Raw genomic sequence first — 26,447 nt, 5'->3', positions numbered from 1 at the left:
CCCTCTCTCATTTCAGTTTGTTTCCAGCAAAGTCTATCCAGGGAAGTACCTTTTCTTACGCAGTGCTCTAGCTGGGAGTCTCTGGCTGTGAGTCAGAGCAGTTACCTGTGATTCAGCACAGATGACCCTTATGTCAGGGATGTCCCTTTTGCCATTTCTGCAAAACACCAGTAGACCAAGACAGAAATAAGATTCTGAGGAAAAAAAGCCAAAAGACAAAGAACATTTGTGTGTAGTACCTCTAGACTTTTACAACATAGTTTCCCAAAGCTAAGGGAGGCTGAGCATAACTTTTCCTCTCGGCTGTAGCTCCAAACTCCTGAGGTTTGTGCTGGGTCTAAGCTGTAGACTGAGTGGTGTTATATTTCCGCTGTCAAGGATCTCAAGTGAAATGCCTAGAAAGGGAGCACACCCTCCCCTCCTCTAGTGCTGGTTCACACAGAGGGTAGCAACCACTCTCTTAGCTGCCTGAATGGAAACAGAAGTCAACTAGATGCTGCAAGGAGATTTCCAGGGAGCTAGTTTGAAGTATTAAAAAGAATGTAATTAGAGATGCAAATTCAAACATACTGAGAATGCAGAGAAAGGAAATTATTTAGTAACTCTTCTTGTCATTTCTAAGGGAGTCAATGCCATTAATATTAAAGGAATTGAAAGGGAAGGTGGAAGTGAGTGTTGGAGGAGAAACAAGTTTGCTGCACCTACTGAAATTATTGCTTCATCTTGCACAAGTCATGATTTGGTTCTGTGGTCTTCACGTGCTGAGTTTCTGTGATCTGCTGTGAAAACACTCTGAGTTACTCAGTTTCAGCTGAACAGAGTGGGAGCTGCTTTTCCAATACGTGATGTGTAAATTATACTGCATCCTGTGCAAAGTTCTAACTATCAAAGCCCCAGTGTCAATGAATACTTTCCCATGATTATTTGACTTACTGCTTGCTGATTCTAGAACTTGGAGTGACACCCCCAAAAATGCCAGGATGAAAAGCTAGTGAGGAAATTAATCCTTCAGTTGGCACAGCAAGGTCTAAAGATTACTCTGTAAAGGAAGTATGATACTACCTAACGCTGAGGAGAGGGCGTAATACTGCTGTCCATCAAGCATCTTTAGCCCAAAGTAAGGTAATAGGAAGCTAGAACAGTATGTACTTATATAATCAAAGGTTATAAGAAAATATATGCTCTGTCAGGCTAAGATACATTACACAACAGCCAAATACTGATATTTTTAATTGATTCAGTCCCCAATATTGTTATTTAGTAATATTCTTCTACAATAATACGTATGCAAGTGGGTGGAAATAGAGGCACATGGATGATTATTATTGCCTTAGATGCAATGATCTGTTACACTGAGCATTACCCTAGTTCAGAAGCAGTACAATTGGCATCAATTGACTGTTGTGAATAAAGGAAACTACCTCGCAAAGAGCATCTTGTGGAAAGATAATATTCTTAAGAAAGCATAATTTTATAATGCTACCAAATATCTCAATAACATAGTGGATTTGCTGTGTTACTTGTGTACACTTCCTGATTCAAACTTGCATTTAGTCTTGAGGATTAATTTCTTGAAAGCAGATATGCATATTTTTGTGCCTACATACCTGCAGGCAACTACAAACCAAAGTGCACTTCTAAAAGTAAAATTAATAAGGTTACATCCCTAATCAAAGCAATGAAGTCTACACTTGTACAACTGCATGAAGCTGTTCAGGTTCTCACACTACACTAGTCAGTCCTCTTGGGACTGTTAATATAGGGGAGAGGTAAAAGGAACCATTAGCCTTTTTTTAGTTTAGATACAAATTTTCTGAAAGAAGCTTGATTTATCAATGGCCCTGGATCGAGGCAACTCTGCCTAATATTGTAGATGCCAATTGGTTTCATGTGTTAATTAGCCACCAGAAAAAGATACAGCTTTGGTGAATTTGTTATACAGGAGAAAATATGAAACATCTGCTCTTCCACAGCCACAACAACAACATTAAATATTTTGCTAACTAAGACGACAATATGCTCCATCCTCTTAGATGGACCTTGCACAAAGTAGTACTGAGGATAGATCAGCCATCTCCACCCTTTCCCATTTCATTTCTATATTAGACTAAGGATTCCAGGAGTCTGTAGATATTCCAGATGCAGATTTAACTCAGGTTTCAGTACACTGAAATTTTTTCAACAGAAAAGGTACAAGTTCCGCAAGATTATACTTGACTCAAGTGACCCAGGCTACACCCCCTAATATATGGATCTTCTTGTAACTTGTTCTTGTAACTTTTACAAGCTCCAAACTGAAGTGCAAAGTCTATGTGCCAGGGCAGCCTGTTCTTGCCGTCCCCTAACTGCTTCCATAGATAGAATCATATCCACACATACGAAAAAACCCCACCTAAATGTCTAAAATTAAGATCCCATGCTCCAGTGTTGGCATTTTGACAGAAACAACAAGATCTCAAACTTTGTTTAGTGAGCACTAGCATGCAATTTATAGAAATGAGAGTTTGAAGAGTTTCCATTTTCCCTTAAATGTTGGACTTGTAGGTTAGAAGGTATTTCCCAGGCTCCACCAAAGTCACCTCCCTTCTTGCTGAGCTGTGGAATGACATGAGAAGCCTGATTCAGAGAGGAAGATGAATTCATGAATTACCAAAATCCCACCAGGCATTAAAAAATTAACAGGTTTTTGGACACAAGTCATACCATATTCAACTGTTAGGCAAAATATTTAACTTTTCCCATGGGAAAAGCAGATCTCTCTTCTCTTCCAAAATGTTTTGTTTTGTTTTGGTTTGGTTTGCTTTGCTTTGCTTTGTTTTGTTTTGTTTTAAAAAAGGAAGCATTAGCCAACTCTGTTAAGAGATAAAAATGACTGAATACTTTTTGCAATTTCTACATATGAATGGTGTTTCATTTTAAGCTCTTCTAGAGTCTGCATAATTCAGATTACATGTCCACATCTGTTACAAAAAGTCAGCTAGAGGATCAGGACCTGATACTGTGGTCAAACTCCAGTTCCTCACTTTTGATTGGTGCTCAAATCTCCGTAATAATATCTTCATTAAAATCAGAAATGTCTAATTAAAAAAAGGTGGAGGGAAACCTCTTGTTTTTCTCAGTTTTGTTTTCATTGGGTTAAGGTCCACATAAAGGTAATTTAAAAAAAAAAAAAAAAAGACAGATCATTTGGGAAGGCTGCAGATACAAATATTAAATCTTCTTTCTCTTAAAGCCAGTGTATCCTCTATGGAATGATTTTAAGGTATTGAAAACTATATACAGCATATGTTGTATGATAAAACAATACAACAAGCTCATGTTAGCCACAGAAAGAAAAGTCAAGTTAACCAGTCTCACAATTAATAGCAAGCTGGAATATGCTGAAAAACTAACTTCTCTAAAAATGAGTCCACAGCACTTTTCATGCCTGCAAATACACATTTTTAAAAATTACATCTGGATAAAACCTGTACTATTAGAGGCATCTCATCCATCTGCTGTTGTGTTACTTTTCTACTAAATATCTATTGGCTGCAAAATATTTCATAAGCAGACAGAAAAAAAGAGCCATAACACATTTAATATTAAGGAACATGTTCAGAATTATTCTTTTCTTCATAAATGTTTGTACGCCTGTGTTTTAACCCTCTTTTCTCTGTCTTTCAATATTTTCTTGCTTCTGCCTACACCTGCAACAAATTTGGCATGTAATGTTCACAGCTTTGTATAAGACTCAAGTGCCTTGTATTCACACTGATGGAGGATATGATTGTGTACAGATGCTTATTTTCATTTTCCAATAGATTTTTCCTTTCCTATCCAGACTCCTTTTGGCAGTGTTTAAAGTAGAAGGAAGGTTGAGAGGTGAAATAAGCTAAAAAGCGTGAGGTTTTCGAAATAATTACATGGGATGTATGTGAAATAAACATTTGCAAAGACAGCAATTTACTGTCCAAAAAGCAGTTAAAATTGCCTGGTCCTATTTACCTACCTGGGGAGACTGTGTCAGTGACCAACGTAGGATCCAGTTATCTGAGTAGCTGACAGTTTGGATTTCACCATGTGCTGGTGCAGGGCCCTTCAAGTCCCAACCTTACTGTTAATAAATAACTTTACTTTTGACTGTGCATTTATTTTATCAATGGGATAAACAATTTCTGAAGTTCAGATGAGCATGCATGGCTGGACAGAGCACCAGTCACAGCAACAGTTTGACGGGTTCAGGCAGGAACCAGCCAAAATCCATGCCCTGGGACTTGGCAGCATCCCTGCGTTGCACCTCCATGTCACACGATAACTTGCGGAAACACGGAAAGAGTGAATGATGTTATGAGCCTGGATTTAATGCCAGAGATCTTATGCTAGCAGGCAACTTTGGAGAGCACGGTGCTGAGAGCTGTGTCGTGCCTTCAGCATCAGAACAACTTGTCTCAGCCCCTCACGATGGAGGCACAAATGTTTCCACTCGACACTTTGGTGAGGAACAAGACCCTGAACAGGGAAACTGGAAAATCCCAAAACTATTATTCTGTTTCTGGTTCCTACTTGATATGGAGGTTTAGATTAGTCACTCAAGCTCAAATTTCCACAGCCTCACTGTTTTGGGGTGCCTTAAATTTTAATGTTTTTGCTGATATGGGAATCATCAGAACTTCAGAAGTTCCTAGTGCTCTTAAAATTAACTAAAGACAGTCCAAAAGGAAACCCAAGTCACTGAATACCAGGTAAGCAAACCCCACAAACTAGTTAGTCTTTTACAATACTGTCTAGATGTTTCCCAACTGCAAAAATGGCAGCAAAATCCTACCCTGAGATAGGATTATTATCAGATATTTACTCAGACTGTGGATGAAGGTGGCTGCCCTTGCTTCAAACTTTCATGAAATTAGTGGTCCCAAGAAGAAAGGGAGTAATATTGTGACATGCACTGCTTCCTATTTCACAAACCTCCTTGCTTTCAGCATTGTTTTCCTTCTTGCATTCTCAGTTTGGCCCATTTCAGCTTTCAAGGAGAGCTGCTACGTAGTCAGAACAAGCAAAAAATTAATGCCACAGCCAGGGGTTTGAGAAAGTCTTGTAAATTCATCAGCACTACTCTATTTTTATTGCTCCTTTTTTTTTTTTTTTTTTTAAATGCACACAAACTACACATCTGGCTGAAGTTTTCATCTCAATTATTAGGTCTCCACAGCTTCCTGTAAAAGAAGAAAATTCTTATTCAGGCCAGAACTTGTCCAGCAGAGTTCAAATTCTTAAAAAAAAAAAATCTAACCAAGGTCAAGGAATACAAAGTGAGTCTATGAAGGCAGGTTGCAAGTAAGTCAGTAGATCTGAAGGTGATGGATGACATCTATAGTTACCTGTCCTCTGGTTACTCTTGGAAGAATAAGTTTATATCACAGTTGTCAAAGATGAAGCCTTAGTTTAAGGAGTTCATGCTAATCAGGCTGTGACTGACATTCTCCTTGGGTCTCCTCCAGTCACACAAGTAGAGAAACTCCACATGAATCTAAGACACCACTGAGGAATCACAAATGAGGAGAAATTTAAACTGATCTATTTGGGGCTTGTTTGGAGATTTTTACTGGCATCTATTCTGTAATAGCTAATTTTGCACTTATCATTTTACACTAACAGGTCACCTCTTTGCCACAGGTCTGCCTAGACCTGCCACCGTGTTTGCAGACATGCAGACACACTGCAGGAGCTCACAAGGATATGCAGCTCTTTGGGAGCTATTAGCTCTCTCTTGTGTCATTTCTTAGATCGGCAGATCCTTACTCCTCTTTCCTCCCCCCGCCCTTATCCTGCAAGCTTAGTCTGCTGTGCAGATTGACATGGGTTGAATGTGGAGTCTGTAGTGCATGGAGCACAGAGAAAGTGTCCTCAGACCTCTGCTATCCTACAAGTATGAGTGGGTATGGCTACTTCAGGGTCTTTCGGAGCTTTTGAAATCATTAACTGCTTTTTCTAGAGTCATTGACTGTATGTTCCTATTTGACTATGTTCCTACAGCTAATAGATGTTGCTTGGAAGCCATGACTCAAGGCTTATCATGCTGCTCTGATTTAATCCAGATAACATTTCTACTTGCTTATGAGTTGGAATTACTTAAGGTTTTGTTTTCAGAGAGGGTGGTTTGTGGTTTTTTTCTTCTTTTAAATATGGATTTGGTCATCAAAAAACACACACTCTTACTGAATTATTTCTGATTTAGGAAGACATGAACACGCACAAGGAAAGACACACATCTGGAAAATACAGGAAATGCAATTCAAGTGCTCTGAGTAGATGGTTCAAGTTACTTTTCCCAGGTAATTATTCTCCTGCTCCCTTTCTACTCACAGACATTTGCTAACTGCAACTTCCAACCTCAAGCACTTTGTACACTAGAATAGAAACATAAGTCTTTTCAGACTGTAAATAAGCATGCATACTTTCAATTTGCTATGTATGCTAAGAAAGCATCTCTGGTTTCTATACAAAGCAAGCAAAGGAAAGCAGCTTTTACCTGGTTTGCCTGAAAACAAATTTATGTCTTCTGCTCACTGTATATGCTTCTTATCCTCTAAATTACATAGAGCTCAATTTGAACAATCTTTCTGCTAAGAGTACGTTTTCAATCTGCCAACTTTTCATACCATTCTATTGCCTTTGGTCCTCTACATCCTTAAGAAATGTATCTAATCCATTACAAATTTCCGTTTGAACAGCTATGCTACTGCAAAACAGTTTGTGCTAGTACATACTATTTGGCATACTTTGGCAATTTCCGGTGTAAGTTGCCATTTTTCAGTAAACGCAAGTCCATTTTTGTACCAGTGAAAATATCTGCATTCAAATTTTGCATCAGCCTCTGTATTTCCTGAAATACTGTAGATTAGTGGTACCTCATCACCCTACATGGCTCCCAGATCCCAAGCCGTGCATCAGGAAGAATCCTGTTTGCCTTAAGCTAGAGCTAAATCTTTCAGTTCTCTGTTAAAAGTGTCAAGTAATTAGAAATTATTCCCAGAAATCAATCTGTATTTGAAAACAATTCAACAGTTTGTGTGTGGCAGAGACAAAATCTCGTACCATGGAGCTTCGCTCTGTGCCATGGCTGGAACCCTGAGCCCCAAATACGTCCCTGAGCTCGTTTGTGTGAGTTGCAGTCCAGCCCCCTGCAAAGCATGCTAGTCCTTGTCAAGAATGCCTTTAGTGTCTTGTTGCAGCCACGGTTATTAAGATATGGTGATAATCCAGGTGTGAATTTTTGCATCTACTGGTTTATCTTGCCCTAAGCCCCATGGCCACCAAGCACCAAGAGAAAACCAGGTCCTCCATCCCATCTCTGCTTCCCCTACAAACGCATCCCTAAATCTCCTCCCACAGCTTTCCCTTCCCAGAGAGTGTGGATCCCCTTCCCTTTGCAGCAGCCCTGGCATAGCACCCTCCGCCCTCTGCCTCTTCCCCGTCTGTTTCTTTGCCATTGGCAGGCAGTTGGCTCAGAAATCAGCCCAGTGTTTGGCATTGTTCCCCTTTCCCCTCTGGGACCAAGCTGAGTTGAGTTCCTGTGCTTCTGCAGGGAAGGATGAGGTTGCAGGAAGTCAAGAAAGGATTTTCTTCTCAGTGCCCCAGATAAACAGCATGCAGAGACTACCAGTCTCAGTGTCTGCCCTTTGCAGAGGGAGCCAGCCATAAGGCCAACAAATCTAAATCATCAGTCTTAGAAGTGCCTTCCCCAAGTGCCAGGCATGCTCATGAGTTTCACAAGCAAAGGAAAAAAAGGCAGGATGAGAATTCATCACTGTTGCAAATCCTTATTTATTCTGAAGTCCCAGTTTCTCATTTTTGTTAGCCTTCTGGTTTCTAAATTTGAACTCAGTTCAATCACAACAAACAACATGATACTAAATAATTCAGTAGCAAAAGGTCTCTGTTGAGAAGAATGAAGCTGCTTGAAAATAAGAACATACCTGCAATTCCTTTCACATCATGCCTTGAAACAATCATTTCTATTAGTAATAGCTGTATTTCACAAGCTTTTAACATTGTTGTCTCTTTTTTTGTGGCTTCCTAAAGTTGCCACTAGTGCATTAAAATTCAAAACGTGAACCAATGGTGAGTATAACCATGCAGGATTCTTAGGATGCCATTGGTATGGGTTTTCTTTAAGTGATATTTTTTTTAGGAGCTCACAGACTACCAACAGTTCAACATCTGCTGGTCCGGCACCTCCACGAAGGAAGAACCAACCTCATGCCAACAAAAACACCACTGCTGAATCAAATACCTGGCTTAATCCACTCTGTCAAGGAACAGCAAAGCTGTGCATCTAAAACTATTCTGGATTTTCCTACTGAGAACAAGAGATAATGAATAGTTTTTAGGTATACATGCCTAAGCAAATGCATACACACACCCCCCCCAGAATATTCATGGGCACGTCAGTTTTTAACTCGCAACTTCCTTCTTAGCATACCTTTTAGAAAATTTGAGAAGAGTGTGATGGCGTTTGTTTTAGCATTCAAAAATGCCAGAACACACCTAGTCTTCATTCTGAACATTTGGTAAATATCTTTGCAGATCCAGCTTGGATCTGTGTGTTGGAAGCTTTATCTAGAAATTTTTGGAAATCCTGCCCTTAGTTCTTGCCATTTTAACTCTGACCCATGATTGCGTATAAATGAAAGCATGCTCAAAAAACCAAATCTAATAAATAATCTAAACAAATCTAAAGAATAATCTAAATAAATTAACTATTCGCTTGAGAATTCCGAAAAATAAATGCAGAAGGGCCACAATAAAAACACAAATTTTATTTCAAATTTGGATATTGAAATTTTATTACCTTTCTCAGAATCAAATTTTATTGAATGTCTGTAAAAATAGCTGTGTTAAAAACTGACTATGCTAGCCAGGATATTGCTGAATGAAGTGATGTATTACTGGAGACTCAATTTGATCCAATTCATGGTCACACCGAGGCAAACACTTAAAACCCCACTCACTTCACAGGGACTAGAACTTGGCACACAGGTTCCATTAAAATGCCCATGTAGATACCTTAATGTTTTTACTCAAACATTTTTCCAGAAATCACTTTTAGCAGTCACTAGCAAGTGATAGGAGTTGTGTAAATGCAATTAACTAGCCTTAGTCTATTGTATGATTTTAAGACTGAATTTTTCTTTTTTTTTTTTTTTACCTTTTCAATGAAAGTAAGATGCCAGGTTGATTTTGTCTGTTTTTAAACTCTGCTCTCTGTGCGTTTGCACTTTTTCTTTATTAACATCTGGAAATGAGCTTCAAGAGGCTGTTTTCCCCACATGAAGCAGCAAAAATTTCTTTCTTGGCCAGAGAATCCCCAGCCACTGCTGATGGCACTTCAGATGATGTTGCTTAACCTATGAATCTCCACAGGCAAGGACTAACTAACACCATCCTGGGAGAGCTGTATTCGTCATGCAATAGCTCCTTATTCCCACTGCAACTTGCAATCAGCTGTATCCCTATCTAATCAGGTATACTTGCCTGTAAACAACAAATTCGCCCTGGACATTTCCCATACCAGCCTTTCATTAGCTGTCACAGCCCCCCTTTAATTTCATCTGCTTGATGCACCAGTAGTGTCCATTTAAAGTGTCACTTTCTATTCACTGGCATGCCGCCAAGGATAACTATTGCTTTCTACCTACGGTGCAGATAATATTAAAGGTGCACTCTCTCATGACTCTTATGAAAGCAATCACTGTTGGATCCACCAGTATTTCAGAGCTGCCATCAAACCATAATGGAAGGCACGCTGAGAGAGGGAATACATAAAAACAAAAGGGCAGCCACTGCCAGCAATTAGAACACTCCAGGCTGGGCATGGCTGGCAGGCCAAAATAAATGCTGGCTGCCACCGTGGCGTGACCAGACCTGAGAATTGCTACCGAGCATCCTGTAGCACTGCTTGTTCTCAGGCAGGGAGGTTTCCGCTATGGTATATCTTCTGAATGGATACCACTGTTTTCCCGTCTCTCATTTTAAGAACAGGAGCAAATTGCCCCTTCTGTGGCAGACCTACTGATCTAATTGCCGTTTTATAAGACATCCAAGTGACAGTCACTGGTGAAACATTAAGACGTCCTGAATATACTCCTTCCCATACGCCCCTAGAAAAGAACAACAGAAACAAAAAGTGCCAATGAGATCATTTAATTTGCTTCTCTGCTTATTGACATTTCCGTAGCAACTTCATTAGGAAAGTCATTCTTTGTTAATGCTCCTGCTTATGTTTTGTTCAGGACCGATCAAAGGCCTGGCTCCAATACTTGCTTTGTCCTCTTTCCAGTGGTGATAATTTTCAGGAAAGTTTTTTGGTACAAATCAAAGAAGTCACTCAGAAACAGAATGACAAAGCCTAGGGATCTACATCTTTCACTGCGAAAAGAATGAGGAATGTATTTTGTTTACCTTGAGGGAGTATTATTTAGGCCATGATTCATGAAGCATTTAAGCACATGCTTCACTACATCCAAGGCAGTGCTTTAATGTACTTGACTTTCACCTGAATAGGCATCAACACGTGCCAAAATATGTCTTGAATCAGGGCCTTAAAACATCTGTCAATCATCACTTACTATATGTGTCTATGAAGTATTAATGCACCAAGGCCAATACAATAAATAAATGAAACCAATAAAGTACAAACTGTTACAGGCAACTAAAGTAATTCAAAACATACGGGTTTCTTCATGATCACAAACTAACTCTTAGTTTTTGTATAGTATATATACATTAAGATCTTTCCTCTCTCCTGTTATTCAAACATCTTGTTAATCATCTCACCTCAGTAACTGAAAATGTTGTATAAAATCAAATCCATAGGCCTTTTTAAGCCTCTTGGGTTAAATTCAACATTTGATCTTGGAAAGAAAACCTAATCAGCTTCTCTGGAAAGTCTATTCTTCATATTTACAAAATATAAAATTTTATGTCATCATTGTTCCAAAAAGCTAAAAAGGTATAATGGAATCACTGAAAACTTCCAATAAAAAAGAAATCATAAAGACAGCCCTGCAGGGAAGTAAACAGCAACACAACTAATGCAATTTCTCTCTCTGAATTTCTCTTACAACTTAAGATGAGAAGATCCAAATTCTTTCCCCAAATCATTTAGCTGTGAACAGGCTCAAATTAACAAATGGCAAAAGCCAATCTCATTACAGGAGGAAACAGATAAAAGCAAAAGTCCACTATCTGAAGAGGGATAAGGAGAAAACCTAGATTAAGCTATTGGAGCTATTGAAACATCCCTTCCAAGCACCTACTGCATACAGCCTTGTGACATATATGCATATGTATGTTTCTATGTATATAAACCAACAAACAATGGCTCTTATAGCAAAGTCCTATAGTTTTAAGTCTGTCAACTAAATTTGAAGGTAGATTCTCAAACAAGCTAAAAAGAAAAAGGAAATTTAAGACGGTTCCTGATCTACTGTAGCATGAGGAGATGAGAGATTTTATTCTTAGAATTGCTGTAGGTTTTGAGATATGCAAGTAAAACAAAAAATGTATTCATGTAACTGCTGTAAATATGGAGTTTTGTGTCTAGTCATTTTTTCCATACCTTGTGCTTTATGAAGTGCAGCAGTTAAGCAAGACAAGGCCTCAATCTAAAGTAATACAAAATTGTGAACTGAAGACTTGCAAAGAGTTGCAATGATCTTCCCCCTGAATTAGAGATTGGCTCAAATTGAAGAATCCAGATCCAAAGCCAAACAACCCATTTCTTCACAGTAAATAAAATCTCTGTAATTATACACAAAGCTTTAATTGCTCTTTCCAGTAGGTGCCATTCCTAGGAGCAAATCTTAGGAAAAGGACAGAGAGATTTCTCCCTCTCCTAAGATGTACAGCAATTTTTACTCTATACTGAACATTTGAACATAGCACTAATGTGAGACATAGAAGCACACTGCTGAGCTCTCTCAAAGAGCACATGCTAACACCTGAGGATTTCTGGTAGGACAGTTTAACAATTGACACATAGAAAACTCAGAAAAACTATTCCAACAGTGTTCCCCACCTTTTTGCTTTTTGTGAAATGTTATGGTTAAAAGATTGCTTTAATATCTCTGCTTTGATTTATTTACACTCTCCCATCCCTTATAACTAGCTTGTTATGATTCATTCTGGCTTCACATTTCATCAGCCATATCAACTCACAGCACAGCTGTATTTCAAGCAGAGATTTACATAGAGGGCACCAAATTTCGCAGTACCAGAATGCAGGATGTGTCCTACGCCCACATTCCACTGAGGCTGCAAGGTCACCCAGTGCAGGGGGTTTTCTTCTCCACCAAAGGGAAAAGGAAAAAAAAAAAGAAAAAGAAAAAGAAAAAAAGAAAGGTTCAGGCTGCCCTGGGACAAGGCCACTTTTTTTTTCCTCCATTGTGACAGAGTCTGACATTTATGCGATGCAAGTATAAACTGTGTGACATTATACTATGACACAGTATAGCATGCAGCAAGAATTTATGTCCCCTTCTGACATAATCTATGTGCTCAGTTTTAAGCTAGGAAAAATATACACTGATGATTCTTGTTAGAATGTGATGCCTCTAGAGAAGGTATTTTCACGCCTCTTATCACTACCTGATTATGACAGTTTCTATTCAAAGGGTAACTTATATTCAGAAAAATCATCGCAGCAGTATCTCAGATACCATGGTTTGGTAATTATGAATGAAGGAATGCTGATTCTTCCATAGAAATCATTATCCTAGAAGAACAAGGGGAAAAAACAGATGAATGAACAAACAAAAATTGAAAACAATGAATTTTGCCTCAAAGGATGTGTAGATATAATGCCTCCCAGAGGAAGGTTGTAAATTGAGTTACAGATGGAACAAGAACAGAGTAAGAACTGGCCTAATCATGAATTTACCTTAGATTTCCTGTGACCTTAAATATAACCTTAATTTCCCCATACCTTATCCACAGGAAGGAAGCATATCTTCTCTCACACCTGAAGCTTGTTTTGCCTCTCGAAAACTGTGAGGAAGCACGGAGAGGCAGGAGGAGCAATCTCATGCAGTGCATAGCACGACTAGTCCCTGCAGAGAGCCCGCAATAATCTATGCCGTGCTATCCATGAGTGAAAGTAGGCTCAGGTTCACTGCGCTGTAAGGCTCAAGCAATCTTCTCTCCAGCGTCCACGCTGTTCACATTTGAGTTCCTGCATCTGATTTTCCCAAGCTAGCGGGTTGTGAAAGCAAGTCTTTCAGCCTGACTTTAGCCTTGAGCAAAAGTGAGAGTCAGAATGTCAACAGCGTAAGCAAATAAAGGTTTCCAAGAATAGCATTTCATGCAATTTTTAGAACTTTGTTGCAAAATGGAAAAAACAAAAAATTAAAAATGCATTTAGAGTAGATATAAATTTAGCTTTTATGAAATTAAAATTTCCTTTCTAAATTTTTAAGTCTTAATAAAGCTATATATTGTAAAAACAGTAACAAAAAGTCAAAGAAAAAAGTATTTATTACAGAAATACCAAAATAAAAATCTTCAAGCTTACTGTTTTTAGCCATTCTCCTGCAAAAAAGATTTACCTTAGTTAACTTTTCTACAAAATGTTTTGCTTTCTACAGGATTTCATTTTCTAGTAGAAGGCGCTTCAAAGAAAAATTTCCAAGCGCTGCTAATGACAATTTATAGTGTTTGACAAACAATATTTGTCTTGCACTTCAAATTTCTATGTCATCAAGAGCTACCGTGACACAGATGAGCAATAAAATAAATGGAGTTACTTCAGAATTGATCCTATTTTTATAAAGATTTATAGATTTAGTAATTTTTCAACAAATCCATCTTTCACAGAGAAGTTTAAAACGTTACGACTTCTAAGCGGTGCCAGCTGCTTTGAAAAATACATTTTGTGATCCTGTAAATTTAAAGGCTAATAAAACATGTATTCTGGAAGAGGGAGAGCAGGCAGAGAGCCTCTGCCCTCTCTCGTACCCTGGGTTATTGCAAAAGGAGGCACTGGGGTGGGTGACACCAGCACTGGAGCCTGCTGATATCGAGGCAGAGCCAACTCCTCCTGCTAGAGGAGATCGCATGGCTTCTCTCACAGAAATGGGAAAGAGGGAAAGAGAGGACAGGCAGACAACCAGTCATGCCAGCCCTGGGTCAAAATCCTTGGGTAACAACCTGCAAGGGACACAGTGATATTTTCCTGTGAGCTATGGCGCAGTATTGCAGGAGGATGCTCTACTGATGAGGGTGTTAGTAAAGAGATGGTTTAGAGAAGAGCCATGAGAATGATTAATGGACTGGAAAATTAGCAACAGGAACAAACTGCCAACAACTGTAAGCAGATTTTTTTCTTTGCTAGAAATTTTAGCATTTGAATAGGATATTTTTTTAATTTGAAAATATTCTAATTCAAACCAGATTAATTTCATTTAAGTCATATTAAAGTTTTGATATGTGAAACCACCAAACAAAAATACATAATGGCTCCTTCTTAATTAGCTAAATTAGGACTTTATTCTTTTGAATATTGAAGCTGAAGTCAGGCCTTCATTGGTTGGAGAACCAAGGCCCTGGTCCATGTTTTCCCCAAGAGCACATAATACCAAAGATAGAAAACCAAAACCAATAGTGTTGGGGAAAAGAGCTGATTATTTATTTTGATTATATGCACATCTATTTTTCTGGCTTCTGCTCATATGTTCCCCATAATCAGGACTGGAAGGCAGTGGAGTCCATAGCAGAACGATGGGGTGATCCTTTATGTCATCCTGAGTGACAAGAATTTCTGTTATCCAGGCTGGACCTTCTGATCTGACCGTAGCTCTGTGTAAACCTCAGGGCTTCCTTCGCACAGACAAAATCAGAAAAACAAAATAAACCCCAGATCCATCTCTATTTTGTTTCCAGTGAACTCTAGCTGTTTAAAGTAGAGACGACGTTTTCCCCAGAAAATAATAAATACTCCGCTTGGAATTTATTTTTTTTTGGGTCACGCTGGCACAGAGATTATGTCCTTCAAAATGAAATTTCCATTTGAAACTGCAAAAATTTAAGACATCTTTACCTTAACCTTATGCCTACCTTGAAGAAACCTGTTTGTAAAGATACATTCTTAATAAAAAGCTGAGTTACGTAGTGGAAAGGCACCAAAGTTACCCAAATACCCTCTTTTTTGATGTCTGCACCTCTCAGACTCATCAAGCTGTTTCCTTCTGTATTTTCTGGCACACCGAGGCAGAAATGAAATTGCTTTTCCTCCATTTGAAAAACAAAATCTGCAAAGTTTCTGTTTTAATGGAAACCTTGTCCTTATTCTCCCCAAACTTCAATGAAAAGCCCTTTGACACTTGATACACCAGTGTGTTAAACATAACAGGGCAGGCGAGCAGTGGATGGCCCAGTGTCAGGCCCTTAATACACCATTGCAGCTCAAACAGGAAACTGATTCCCTTTGTCCGTGGGTGCCACGGAGAGCTGATGTCATGAAATGGCTATGAGGAAGAATAATACCATCAGAACTGTTTATTTAATTAGTAACAAGGGTAAAATCCTCCTAATGCAGCTTGATCAAGGGTCAGTTTGAGGGGTCTTTATTGGAGTATGGGTAGCCTTCAGTGGCTGAGGCTTAATAATAATCTCTGGACTTCAATTTCCTACTAATAAAGGGTAATATAATGTAGGGTAAGCCCTCTTATTTGTTCAGATCTTTTTAACCACTGAGGAGCTAATATGCAACAACTGAACAAACAATGGCCACACAGGTTTCATTTTTAGAAGCACAGATGACCTCTGATGAAAGAAATGATCAGTCAAGCTCTGAGGCAAGGATGGAAAGTTAGCTAGCAAACGTGTATTTTTTCTCCGTGAACCAAAAGAAAAGTAAGCTACTCTTAAATAACCATATGCGATATCAAGTAAAAGTGCCTGAAAATGACTGTGGAATTGCTATACTATGAAAATGTTACGGCTTTCAGTGAATTTCTATTGGTAGGTTCTGATGAACCTTGCAAGCATATTTAACTAAATGGAGTCTGTAGATATCTCTACAGTTATTAGTGTTGTATATGTGATGGAGTTGCTGAAGTCTGAACATTGTCCTTTACAATTTTAATAGCACCTAAACTCACTTTGTTGTTTTCTTTCACACTCTCATACCTAAACACCTGTTAAAGTTCAGTCTCCCTAAAGAAACCCCTGCCTATGCAAACGGGCAGCTGAAGCACAAACTATTTTCCTCACTGTGGAAGAACACTACTTTGCCCTTTTTTTTTAATATTAAAGCCTGGATAATGCAGTAGCCTCCAGATGTCAGGGCCAATTTCAGCACCAATGCAAGACAGCAGAGACATGTACAACATACCCACTTGCTGTAGGGGGAAATTCAAGCTATACAATCCAGGATTTTCAAGAATGTGTTCCAAAAATTCTTATTCTTAAAACTTCTGGGTTTTTGTCTTGGTATGCCCACAGGTCTTTGATTTTGGTTTGCAGTTCTTTGCTTACTCACTGTTCTCTGGATGACAGCCGCCCCATCTCTCCTCCTAATTTGCCATCTTCTAATTTGCCTGGATTGCTGCTCTGACAGCAGCTCTCTCAGGAACGAGCCTGGCTTCCCATGTCAGAATTTTAATCCACTGACTCTTTTTCCCTGGGGTGGGTAATCAATACTGAGAGTCATATTTATGTCCCTCTAAATATATTAGTTATGAAATAAAACCCAGAGAGGGTGCCATGTTATCTTGTAACATGTTATTAAGAAAGAGATGCGATAGAAACAATGCTTTTATGTTTTGCTTCTCAGACTAGAATAAATTTGAAGACAAAGTTGGTAAAATGAAATATTGAAAATACTTGCAAATATACTGTATACTATAGTATTTTACCCTACGTCAGATTCCTGTTACCTATGTATTGAAAGAATGAGAAACAAATTAAAGAATATGGTCTCCAGTGAATAGGAAATGCAAATCCTATTAATGCTTATAGGAATTACACCTACACATTGAAAGGACATTATACAAGACCTTTAAATTGATTACCTGACAAATGACTATAAAATGAGAATAACTTTTTTTAAAGCACTATGTGACTCGATTTCAGACTCTAGGGTTCATGGATTTTACAGTTATGGAAGCAGTTTGTAAAGCTTGTAAAACAATATGTACAATATACAGCGATGGGAACCAGCACAAAAATTTACTATTTACCAAGATAAGAATAATAACGAAAAGCTATAGCTAATTCAACATCAATAAAATAGGTGGCAATATGGTTGTCATTATCAGGCAGGGACACTATATAGGATAGAGAAGGAAGTTCTGGTGGTAGTAAAGTTATTTACAATCAGCTGCTTAAAAGGTCAAAGAAATTAAATAGCAGCAAGGCTATATAGCATCTCTGGAAAACCTGCCCTGGGCCATTGTGAAAGTCCAATATTAGTGTAAACTACACTTGGATCCTTCTTTCTGTGCAAACAGCAAAAGACCTGTAGCATGAGAGAAAGAGAGAGAGAAGGACATGAAGGGGGGAAATAGTATCAGATCTCTTATTTAACAGAAATATAATCTGCAGGAATCAGATGAAATTCAGTGGCTCCGACAACCACATACTTAATTTTACCCACAAACATCCTCTAATGGTGCAGAATTCTCGAAATTTTATTCTCCTTCCCATCTTGCAGCAACAAAAGAAAGATTACTTGGGATATTGCTGAGAGCAAATGCCTTGCCAATCCCCTCCAGAAATGTTTGTTAAATAGCGATTCCAATGAATTCCGACATAGTGAGAATTTAGATTATTTCAGATAATATTATTGACAAGGTGCTTGAGGGCACATACCCTCTTCAATCCTTTTCATAGCACAGACTGTCACAACAGTTTGCTTTCTGTTCATATATTTCATAGAAGTTTTTGGTATTAGCTTCATCTTTTCTCTCGTGCCAGCTGTCTTCTTTCACATCTTCAATTCCTACATGCTGTGGATTTCTGGTCTCCATTCTGACTCTGGTTTCCACAAAAGCATTATCAATGTTTTCCCCTCTCATCTTCACATTGATGTAATTGTTGGTAAGTGATTGACCCCCAGCTGCTTTCCCACCCTCCAGCCCCCCACTGATGACAAGCAGGAAGCTCTCTCGTTTGTTGTCACAGAAAGATCCTGCAGCCAGCAATGATGGAATAAAACTGTAACATCACCTCCCATTCTTCCATAGCTCTAAGTCCTTTCTGCTTCATTTTTCACTGTTATTGGCATGTCACAAACACTAGCTTGCTATATTGGAAGAGGTTGCATTGCAAATTAATAATGAACTAGCCACAAGTCTATGGGGCCGGATGGGATCCACCCCAGAGTACTAAGGGAGCTGGCAGAAGTGCTCACCAAGCTGCGTTCAATCCTTTACCAGCAGTCCTGGCTAACCAGGGAGGTCCCAGTTGACTGGAGGTTAGCAAATGTGACACCCATCCACAAGAAGGGCTGGAAGGAGGATCCGGGGAACTACAGGCCTGTCAGTCTGACCTCAGTGCCAGGGAAGGTTATGGAGCAGATAATCCTGAGTGCCATCACGCAGAACGTACAGGACGAGGTGATCAGGCCCAGTCAGCATGGGTTTAGGAAAGGGAGGTCCTGCTTGACTAACCTGATCTCCTTCTACGACAAGGTGACCTGCTTAGTGGATGAGGGAAAGGCTGTGGATGTTGTCTACCTGGTCAAAGGCTTTACTAAAGTCATGGTTTCCTACAGCATTCTCCTGGAGAAACTGGCTGCTCATGGCTTGGATGGGCATACACTTCGCTGAGTAAAAAAACTGGCTGGATGGCCGGGCCCAAAGAGTGGTGGTGAATGGAGTTAACTCCAGTTGGTGGCTGGTCACAAGTGGTGTTCCCCAGGGCTCAATACTGGGGCCAGTTCTGTTTAGTATCTTTATCAATGATCTGGACGAGGAGATGGAGTGCACCCTCAGTAAGTTTGCAGACGACACCAAGTTGTGTGGGAGTGTTCATCTGCTTGAGGGTAGGAAGGCCCTGCAGAGGGATCTGGACAGGCTGGATCGATGGGCCCCGGCCAGCTGTATGAGGTTCAACAAGGCCAAGTGCAAGGTCCTGCACTTGTGTCACAACAACCCCATGCAACGCTACAGGCTTGGGGAAGAGTGGCTGGAAAGCTGCCTAGCGGAAAAGAACCTGGGGATGTTGGTTGACAGCTGGCTGAACATGAGCCAGCAGTGTGCCCAGGTGGCCAAGGCAGCCAATAGCATCCTGGATTGTATCAGAAATAGTGTGGCCAGCAGGACTAGAGGAAGCGACTGTCTCCCTATACTCGGCACTGGTGAGGCTGCACCTGGAATCCTGTGTTCAGTTTTGGGCCCCTCACTACAAGAAAGACATCAAGGTGCTGGAGTGTCTCCAGAGAAGGGCAACAAAGCTGGGGAAGGGTCTAGAGCACAAGTCTGATGAGGAGCAGCTGAGGCAACTGGGGTTGTTTAGCCCAGAGACAAGGAGGCTGAGGGGAGACCTTATCACTCTCTCCAGCTACTTGAAAGGAGGTTGTAGCAAGGTGGGGGTCGGTGTCTTCTCCCAGGTAACAAGCAATAGGACGAGAGGAAATGGCCTCAAGTTGTGCCAGGGGAAATTTAGATTGGATATTAGGAAATGTTTCTTCACCCAAAGGGGTGTCAAGCATTGGAACAGGCTGCCCAGGGAAGTGGTGGAGTGACCATCCCTGGAGGTGTTTAAAAGAGGTGTAGGTGTGGTGCTTAGGGCCATGGTTTGGTGGCGGACTTTGCAGTGCTAGGTTAACGGTTGTACTTGATGATCTTAAAGGTCTTTTCCAACCTAATGATTCTATGATTCTAATTAGATAAGAACTGATTGTGTTCTAGGTCCTCAAATGCTGTAATCAGACTTCAAAAACAGGCACAGTCAAACAACATCAAGTCATAGTATTACTTGGGAAAAAAAAGAAAAAGAAAAAAAACCTCAACAAAAAAAACCCCAGGCAGTCTTTTTTCAGTCTTGGTTTTTCCTTAATAAAAATAATATACAAATTCATTCCTTGACAAAAAGCAAATCCTTTCATCACATATAAAATGGAGGAATTAAGTATTTACTTGCAGCACAACAGAGGATGTTTCTTACATGTAATGCTTGTACATAAAAATGTCATGTGAGCATTGAGTTGTGCAGGTCAAATTGATGGCCAGGTTAAAGGTCCTATGTAATTTGGACTGCAAATCTCTGCTTTTCAAATTGTTGACTTTCTGTGATGCAAAACGAAATAAACATGAAGTCTTTATCCTGTATTGCTTGCACAATCAGATCATTAGATAATGAAAACAACAAAAGACACACAGAAATATTGGCTATAGATGTAAATCAATTACTCTAAAAGCAATTACTTTGGATCTAAATTAGCCTGGGTTATATGGGAGATATATAATATTTAATTTGCTGTATGGATCTGGCACAAATCCAGTCAACAGCAGCAGCAAACAAAAGTCACCACTTCTCAGTCAAGGTAAAGAGCAACAACACAATCACTCTGTATTGGTGACCCCAGCTCTTAAAGCAAAGATGTAATTAGTACTGCAACAAGTTATGGCATGGAAAGAAAATTCAGCTACTTTGAATGAAAAGAGCTTACCATGAGGCAGAATAAGGACTAGCCTGGGGAAACCATCTTCTCATTTCTTCTAGACTGCACATGAATTCTGTCACCAGACATGTAAAAGGAATTAAACCTTTACTCAAAATATGTGTGAAGTAGAAAAAAATACAGCTGGATACTGAAAACAAGCATATGCTGCAGCATTAAGGAGATTTAAAGGAATCTGGTTACTCCAGAATAATCAGGACGCGGGTGTTATTGCCACAGGAAGCTATTTGTCTAGCACCTCTCCCTATCTTTTTTAATCACTTGTTCTTACAGCAGATCCTATGCTAGGATCAAACACCTTCCTTCTGAGATATTTTCAAAGGGATATGAGGAATACCCTTACACCAGCCTTGAGTGTTTGGAGTTGCATTGGCACTGTGCAGTTGTCGCTAGGCACCTCTGGCGATGCTTTAATACACACTGACTTCTTGCTTTTGGCCCCAAGAGGAAGCCAACATTTGAACCTGGATAGGCTCCTTCTGTTGAGGAAGAGGAACTAGAGAGCTAATCAAGTAAACCTATTAATGAAATCTCAGTTATCTGATGTATTTGTCACATGTGTCCACATGTTAGGTTCCTCCCTTCAGGAGGGAAAAGGCAGATTGTGCCTTTCCTTGGGGAGCAGCTGAGCATGGCAAGGGGAGAAGTAGTGCCATGGCAGAGGGGATGGCAAGAACAAAAGTCTCTGTAAGGGGGCTGGGAGACAGCAGCACCGTTGGGACGAGTCAAGCTGAATCCCTAGGAACCAGCGAGGACTGTGCTGAGTTTGCTATGACTGAATGGGCTAAAAATTGGCATCACAAACCCTGCTGGGAAAGACAAAGTAAGCAAGGGAAGATTTGTTTAATATGTCTCCTTTTTCTTTCTGACTTTCTTCCTGCTTGGTTTTACCTAGTCACTTTGAATTGTTCCCATTACAAAGAGGCAATGGTTCTTGCCTTTTGAAACCAAGAGAAAGGATGCCTGGGCAGGTCAACCTCAGGCTGCTGGCCAAGCCGCATCCCCGCACACACGAGGCCTTATTTGGCTACAAATGGGCAACCAGAGGAAATTCCTCTGTATTGGAAATCACAAGTGTTCCTTCTCTTACAAAAAGCTCCATCTACTTGCTTGTGGCAAAACTCACTGCAACACTTCTTTTTTTCTTTTTTCCCCAGTTTGACTGTTTGCTACCTTTCCCCTGCCATTCTGCAACCTGCCGCCCGGACCCCAAACCCCTCGGTCCCTGCCCTAGTCAGGGCAAAGCCTCTGGAGCAGCATGGATTAGTGTTTCTTGGGGCTCAATATATGGTCGACTGCTTTGGGCAGTAGTTTCTGTTGTTAAGGAGGATTCTTACAAAAGGTATGCTCTGGAATTTGCAAAGGAAAGATTTGCATTTTCACCTGTTTCCAAAAAAAGTCTTAGTCAACAGCTACATAAAAAAATGTCTTTTTTCTCTCAATCACTCACCCAGGTTCACTAAGGTGTGTTCTGGCATGGAGATGGTTATGCAGCCCAAGAGCACCGGGGAAAATCTTCACCACAAACCTTCAAAGTCAATTTGGGTGGGCAGAACTGCACAAAAGGCAGGATTGCAGCCTCACTGCAAATGACTGTCTTATTTCTTGAAAAACCACCAGGGCAGTCCCCTTAAAAACAGTTGCTGCTCTGGAAGCTCCACCGTTCTTCAGGAAGAGAAGTCTCTGTGTAAGTGACCACAGAGAGCACAACCCTGAGGTACAGCTGGCCATTATCAGAGCAGGCAAAATACATGTACATTAGTTGTATGACATCTAGAATCCTTCACGTATCCCAAAGCACTTCAAAAAGCTACATCATGCATTTAAGGGAAATTAATTTTTGTGTCAGGCCAATAAAACTCTAAAGTCACAGTTAAGACTTTTTTTGGAGCAAAGCCCAGTGACAGGCAAGATGAAGTTTCATTTTAATTTTCCCTTAGAGTGAGAAGGGGGGGAAAAGGAGGAGAGTTGGGGTCTGGTCAGAGGGAGAGAAGGTACTATAATGCTGCAAAAGGAGAAGGGTAATAGTTATAGGTAATCAAAAAGAAAATTGCTCAAAGTACTATAAGTAGTTCTAAGAAAACCTCAAATCCCACTTAAGAACTTAAAATAGGACAAAATTGGTGCTTGAAGAGGCACACTGGAATTGTTCTGAATATCTTAGGCTGTTCTGCTAAATCCATTCTCTTTCATTGTACATTTAATCTGCCCCTCTGTAAACAAACATTTGGCGGAATAAAATCCCAGGACAGGGTAGGGATGCGGGGGGGTTCAGTTTTGGGAATAGGTCTCTCCAAACTAGTCATTTCACGAACGACTTTGGAGAACTAGCCCCTTTTAACATACTAAATAAAATAACCTATTAAAGCGGTGGGACAGAAGCTTTTGTCATGCCTGCGCCTCAGCCCCCGCCACTGCCTCAGCCCCTCGGCTGCCTGATGGGAGAGGCACAGCATAAAGCCCCCATCCCTGATACTGTGCAACTACTGGAAAAACAAATTACTGAGCTAGGAATGTGAAAGAAAGAGCAATTAAAATTTTTCCCCTTTTTTAATCAAGGGCTGTTTTGCCTTGGGGGCTTGGAGTGGAAGGAAAATCAGGCTTTTCAAGCTTTTCCAGGGTAGGCTTTGGAAAATATCTGTAATAGACATCCCCGTCCTTTACAGACTGTGCTCTGCCCTTTTTTCTTTCCCTTATGGCACACGTGTAGGGAGATTTGTTAGACCTTAAACTTGTCACAAATGTAGTTGCTAACAATTTGCCCCCATGTTCAGATGCTCTTGCGATTGCTTTCTCCAGTAATTACTCAGTGGGTACGCCACAGCAAGCTCCATAAGTTACAGCTAATCACTCTTAAGTGCTGGAAGCAGGACTATATTTGTGCAAAGAAACAGCAATCAAATATGGTAAGCAGATGGCTGTTTCTTGTCCTGTTACCACACTGAGCACAACAGATTAAGCCATGATGGATTTATCAGCACTGATGGATACATTAACACCATATGCTTTTATAGAATAAATAGCTTTTGACATTTCATTATAACTTCTCATGCCCCAATTTTTTAAAAGCTGGTTCTTTTGAAATGAAAATGCAGATGTTTCCAACAAAGCCTGTAGGTTTTCCTATGCTCTCCTTAAATATTGTAGTTCAGCACCCTATATTATGAAAGACACAGTGAAAACCCCAGAAATAGTTGAAGAAATCCACAGCATTTCTTTCAACCACAAATTGAATATGCACTTTTCTAGAAGCTTTGTGACAATCAGTTCTTGTAATTGATAAACACCAGCATTTTAAAACTGATGAAAGTCTAACCTCATTTGCTGTATTGCAGGAATCACATATAACATTATGTAGACAGCAGTAAACCAACCATAAGTATCCCAAATCCTTTTCTTTCTGATTTATAGGCTGGTCTGTAGGGTAGGGGAACACACGGAATGTTTAACTGATATTTCTCAATCCTAGCAGAAAGCATACCCTCAGATTTTTCAAAAGTCCTCGTCTTGTGAGATGAGGAGGGAAAAAAAAGTAAGCAATTTTCTAGGAATGTGGGTGTCAGCTGCCCAGGCTGCTGTCAGTAAATGAGCAGCTGAAATATATAATGGGTGCATTCGTGCACTGACACAGCAGACACTTCAAACCAGGCTCTGAACAGCTGTTGCGCACAGTCATCATACAAAGGGTGATCAATAGGTATTCATTTCTAGTCCCACTGCCTCTAGAAAAGCAGAATGCTAGCTGCTTAAATTGCAATAAAATTGTTAACAAAACCGTGTGCTTTCTGGGGACAATAGGCATTTTTGGTATTTCTATTCAGTAGCCCACAGTAGTTGAAAACACGCTTAAAAGCCTATTCGGTGTCATCAATCAAAACTAGCTGCATGCGTGTGTGTGCACTGCTGCACCTTTTCTGTTCCTCCCTTCATATACTTAAGTTCCTGTACAGGTCATCAGTTTGGCGTTTGTTAATTGCTCATCTGCAGTCTAGGTTTTAATCTCCTGATCCATCAAAAGCCCTTCTTCCCCTGCCTATATTCATCTTGTCAGTTAGTGACATTTTTTGTAATGAAAACAGTAGATCTATTGATAGCATCCCTCAACAGAGTGGAAGGCATCCTGCATTTGCTTTGTCTTCTAAACCAGCCTGTTCTATTACAATTGACCTTCTCTTCTTGATTACCACACAAATCATAGTCCTCTTCCCACTCCTCCCCCTGCTTCCCTCCCCCCCATCTATTAGAGTATTTCTTCTGTAGCCGTTCAATTGCCTGACTGCAGCTGGTAATTGGATTCATGTTTGGAGCACAGCTTTCTACGCACAAGCCTGGAATAATTCCAGTAGGACCCTGGCCTAGGGCTGGGGCCTTATGTTAAATTCAGATTTGCATCTATAAAATCTGGAGTACCCTGACGGGAGTATAATCCACTTAACGGCACAAAATCCTGTCCTATTTGCAACCTGCACTTATTTTCTTCCCTGAAGTAAAATTCCATTTCGGTACTCTTTTAAGATGTTAAGGGCAAGGCAATTTCATTACGGTGACTTGGTGAAATGTAAAGATGAGGTTACTTTGGCAACTGTCTCTCCTCACTCTAGGTTTCAGGAAACAATGCAGGCAGTTTTCAATTATGGTAATATAAAAACTAAACACCATCAAAAATAAAAACCCAGCCTGGCAGCATGCTTTGTGTATACAGCACACCATTTAACGTGGTGTCTCCAGAGCCTGAAACTTACCATTGGGACCAAGCTCAGATAAAGCTGTTACACTGAAAAGCAGAAGTGCAGTTAGAGATATCAGCTCTTCTATTCCACACATAATGTTATTTTGGCATCAATTTATTCACCTAAAGTTAAATAATACAGAAATGAAATGCAGTTGGATTCATCTTGCTCCAGCTATAAGGGTTTGCAATTTTTTCCTTTCTGTTTCTTGGGCCCTCACACAACCTGCCCTAAGTTTTGTGCTGACCTGCAGCCCCTGCTTAACCCCTGCGCTAACAGAGATGAGCAGTTTCTCTCAGCCTGGGCACTCTGCTCAGCTCTGACCCATGAGTCTAACTCTGTCCATAGCCCATCACAATGTCTAATAGCAGCCCGTGACACAAGTTTCCACCCTCCTTCAGAATGCCACCCGAACCTCTTTTTACCTGAGCTTCTTCCAGACTAAGCCATAGAAATAACATCAGTCTGTAGTTGTCCAAATGCCATAACACACACCACCCTCGTATTAGAGCATCTCCCTGTAGCTCTAAGGATAGTCTGGTGGCACTTTGCTCACACACCTAAAACTCATCCAGCTCCAAAAATTAATCAGACTTGATACCTACCACATCCTCTGGCTCTTCTGAACCTTTCTGCAGCATCAGTTATCTCCCAGCCCAGTCACTACATCTAACCCTGGACCTCACTTAGAATTAGCCAAGGAGCCTTTACCCACCGAAGAAGGAAACATAACACAAGTATCCCTCTTGATGCTGACTCTTAGTATGGGGTCCTCTCCCTCCAGTCTCCCAGCAGAAGCAGTGAGCTTGAACCAGAGCATGCCAAATATTCCTCACCCCCAGGATGCAACGACCTCCAAGCTGTGAAAGCACCTGAGTGCCCCAAGAAGAGGTGAGAATTCAGGCTCAGGTGTTATTACATACTCTCCATGTAAGCATTTTCTTCTGAAACCGGTTCATTGCCTGAGCTGTTTGGTGTATCCCTGCTTGAGACCAAACCTTCACCTTTACAACAGCTCTCCAACCCCAAACCAAATAACGGAGACCTGCCAG

The sequence above is a fragment of the Ciconia boyciana genome, chromosome 1, assembly GCF_034638445.1.
Source record: "Ciconia boyciana chromosome 1, ASM3463844v1, whole genome shotgun sequence".
Classification (NCBI taxonomy): domain Eukaryota; kingdom Metazoa; phylum Chordata; class Aves; order Ciconiiformes; family Ciconiidae; genus Ciconia; species Ciconia boyciana.
This window is presented reverse-complemented; position numbering follows the sequence as displayed.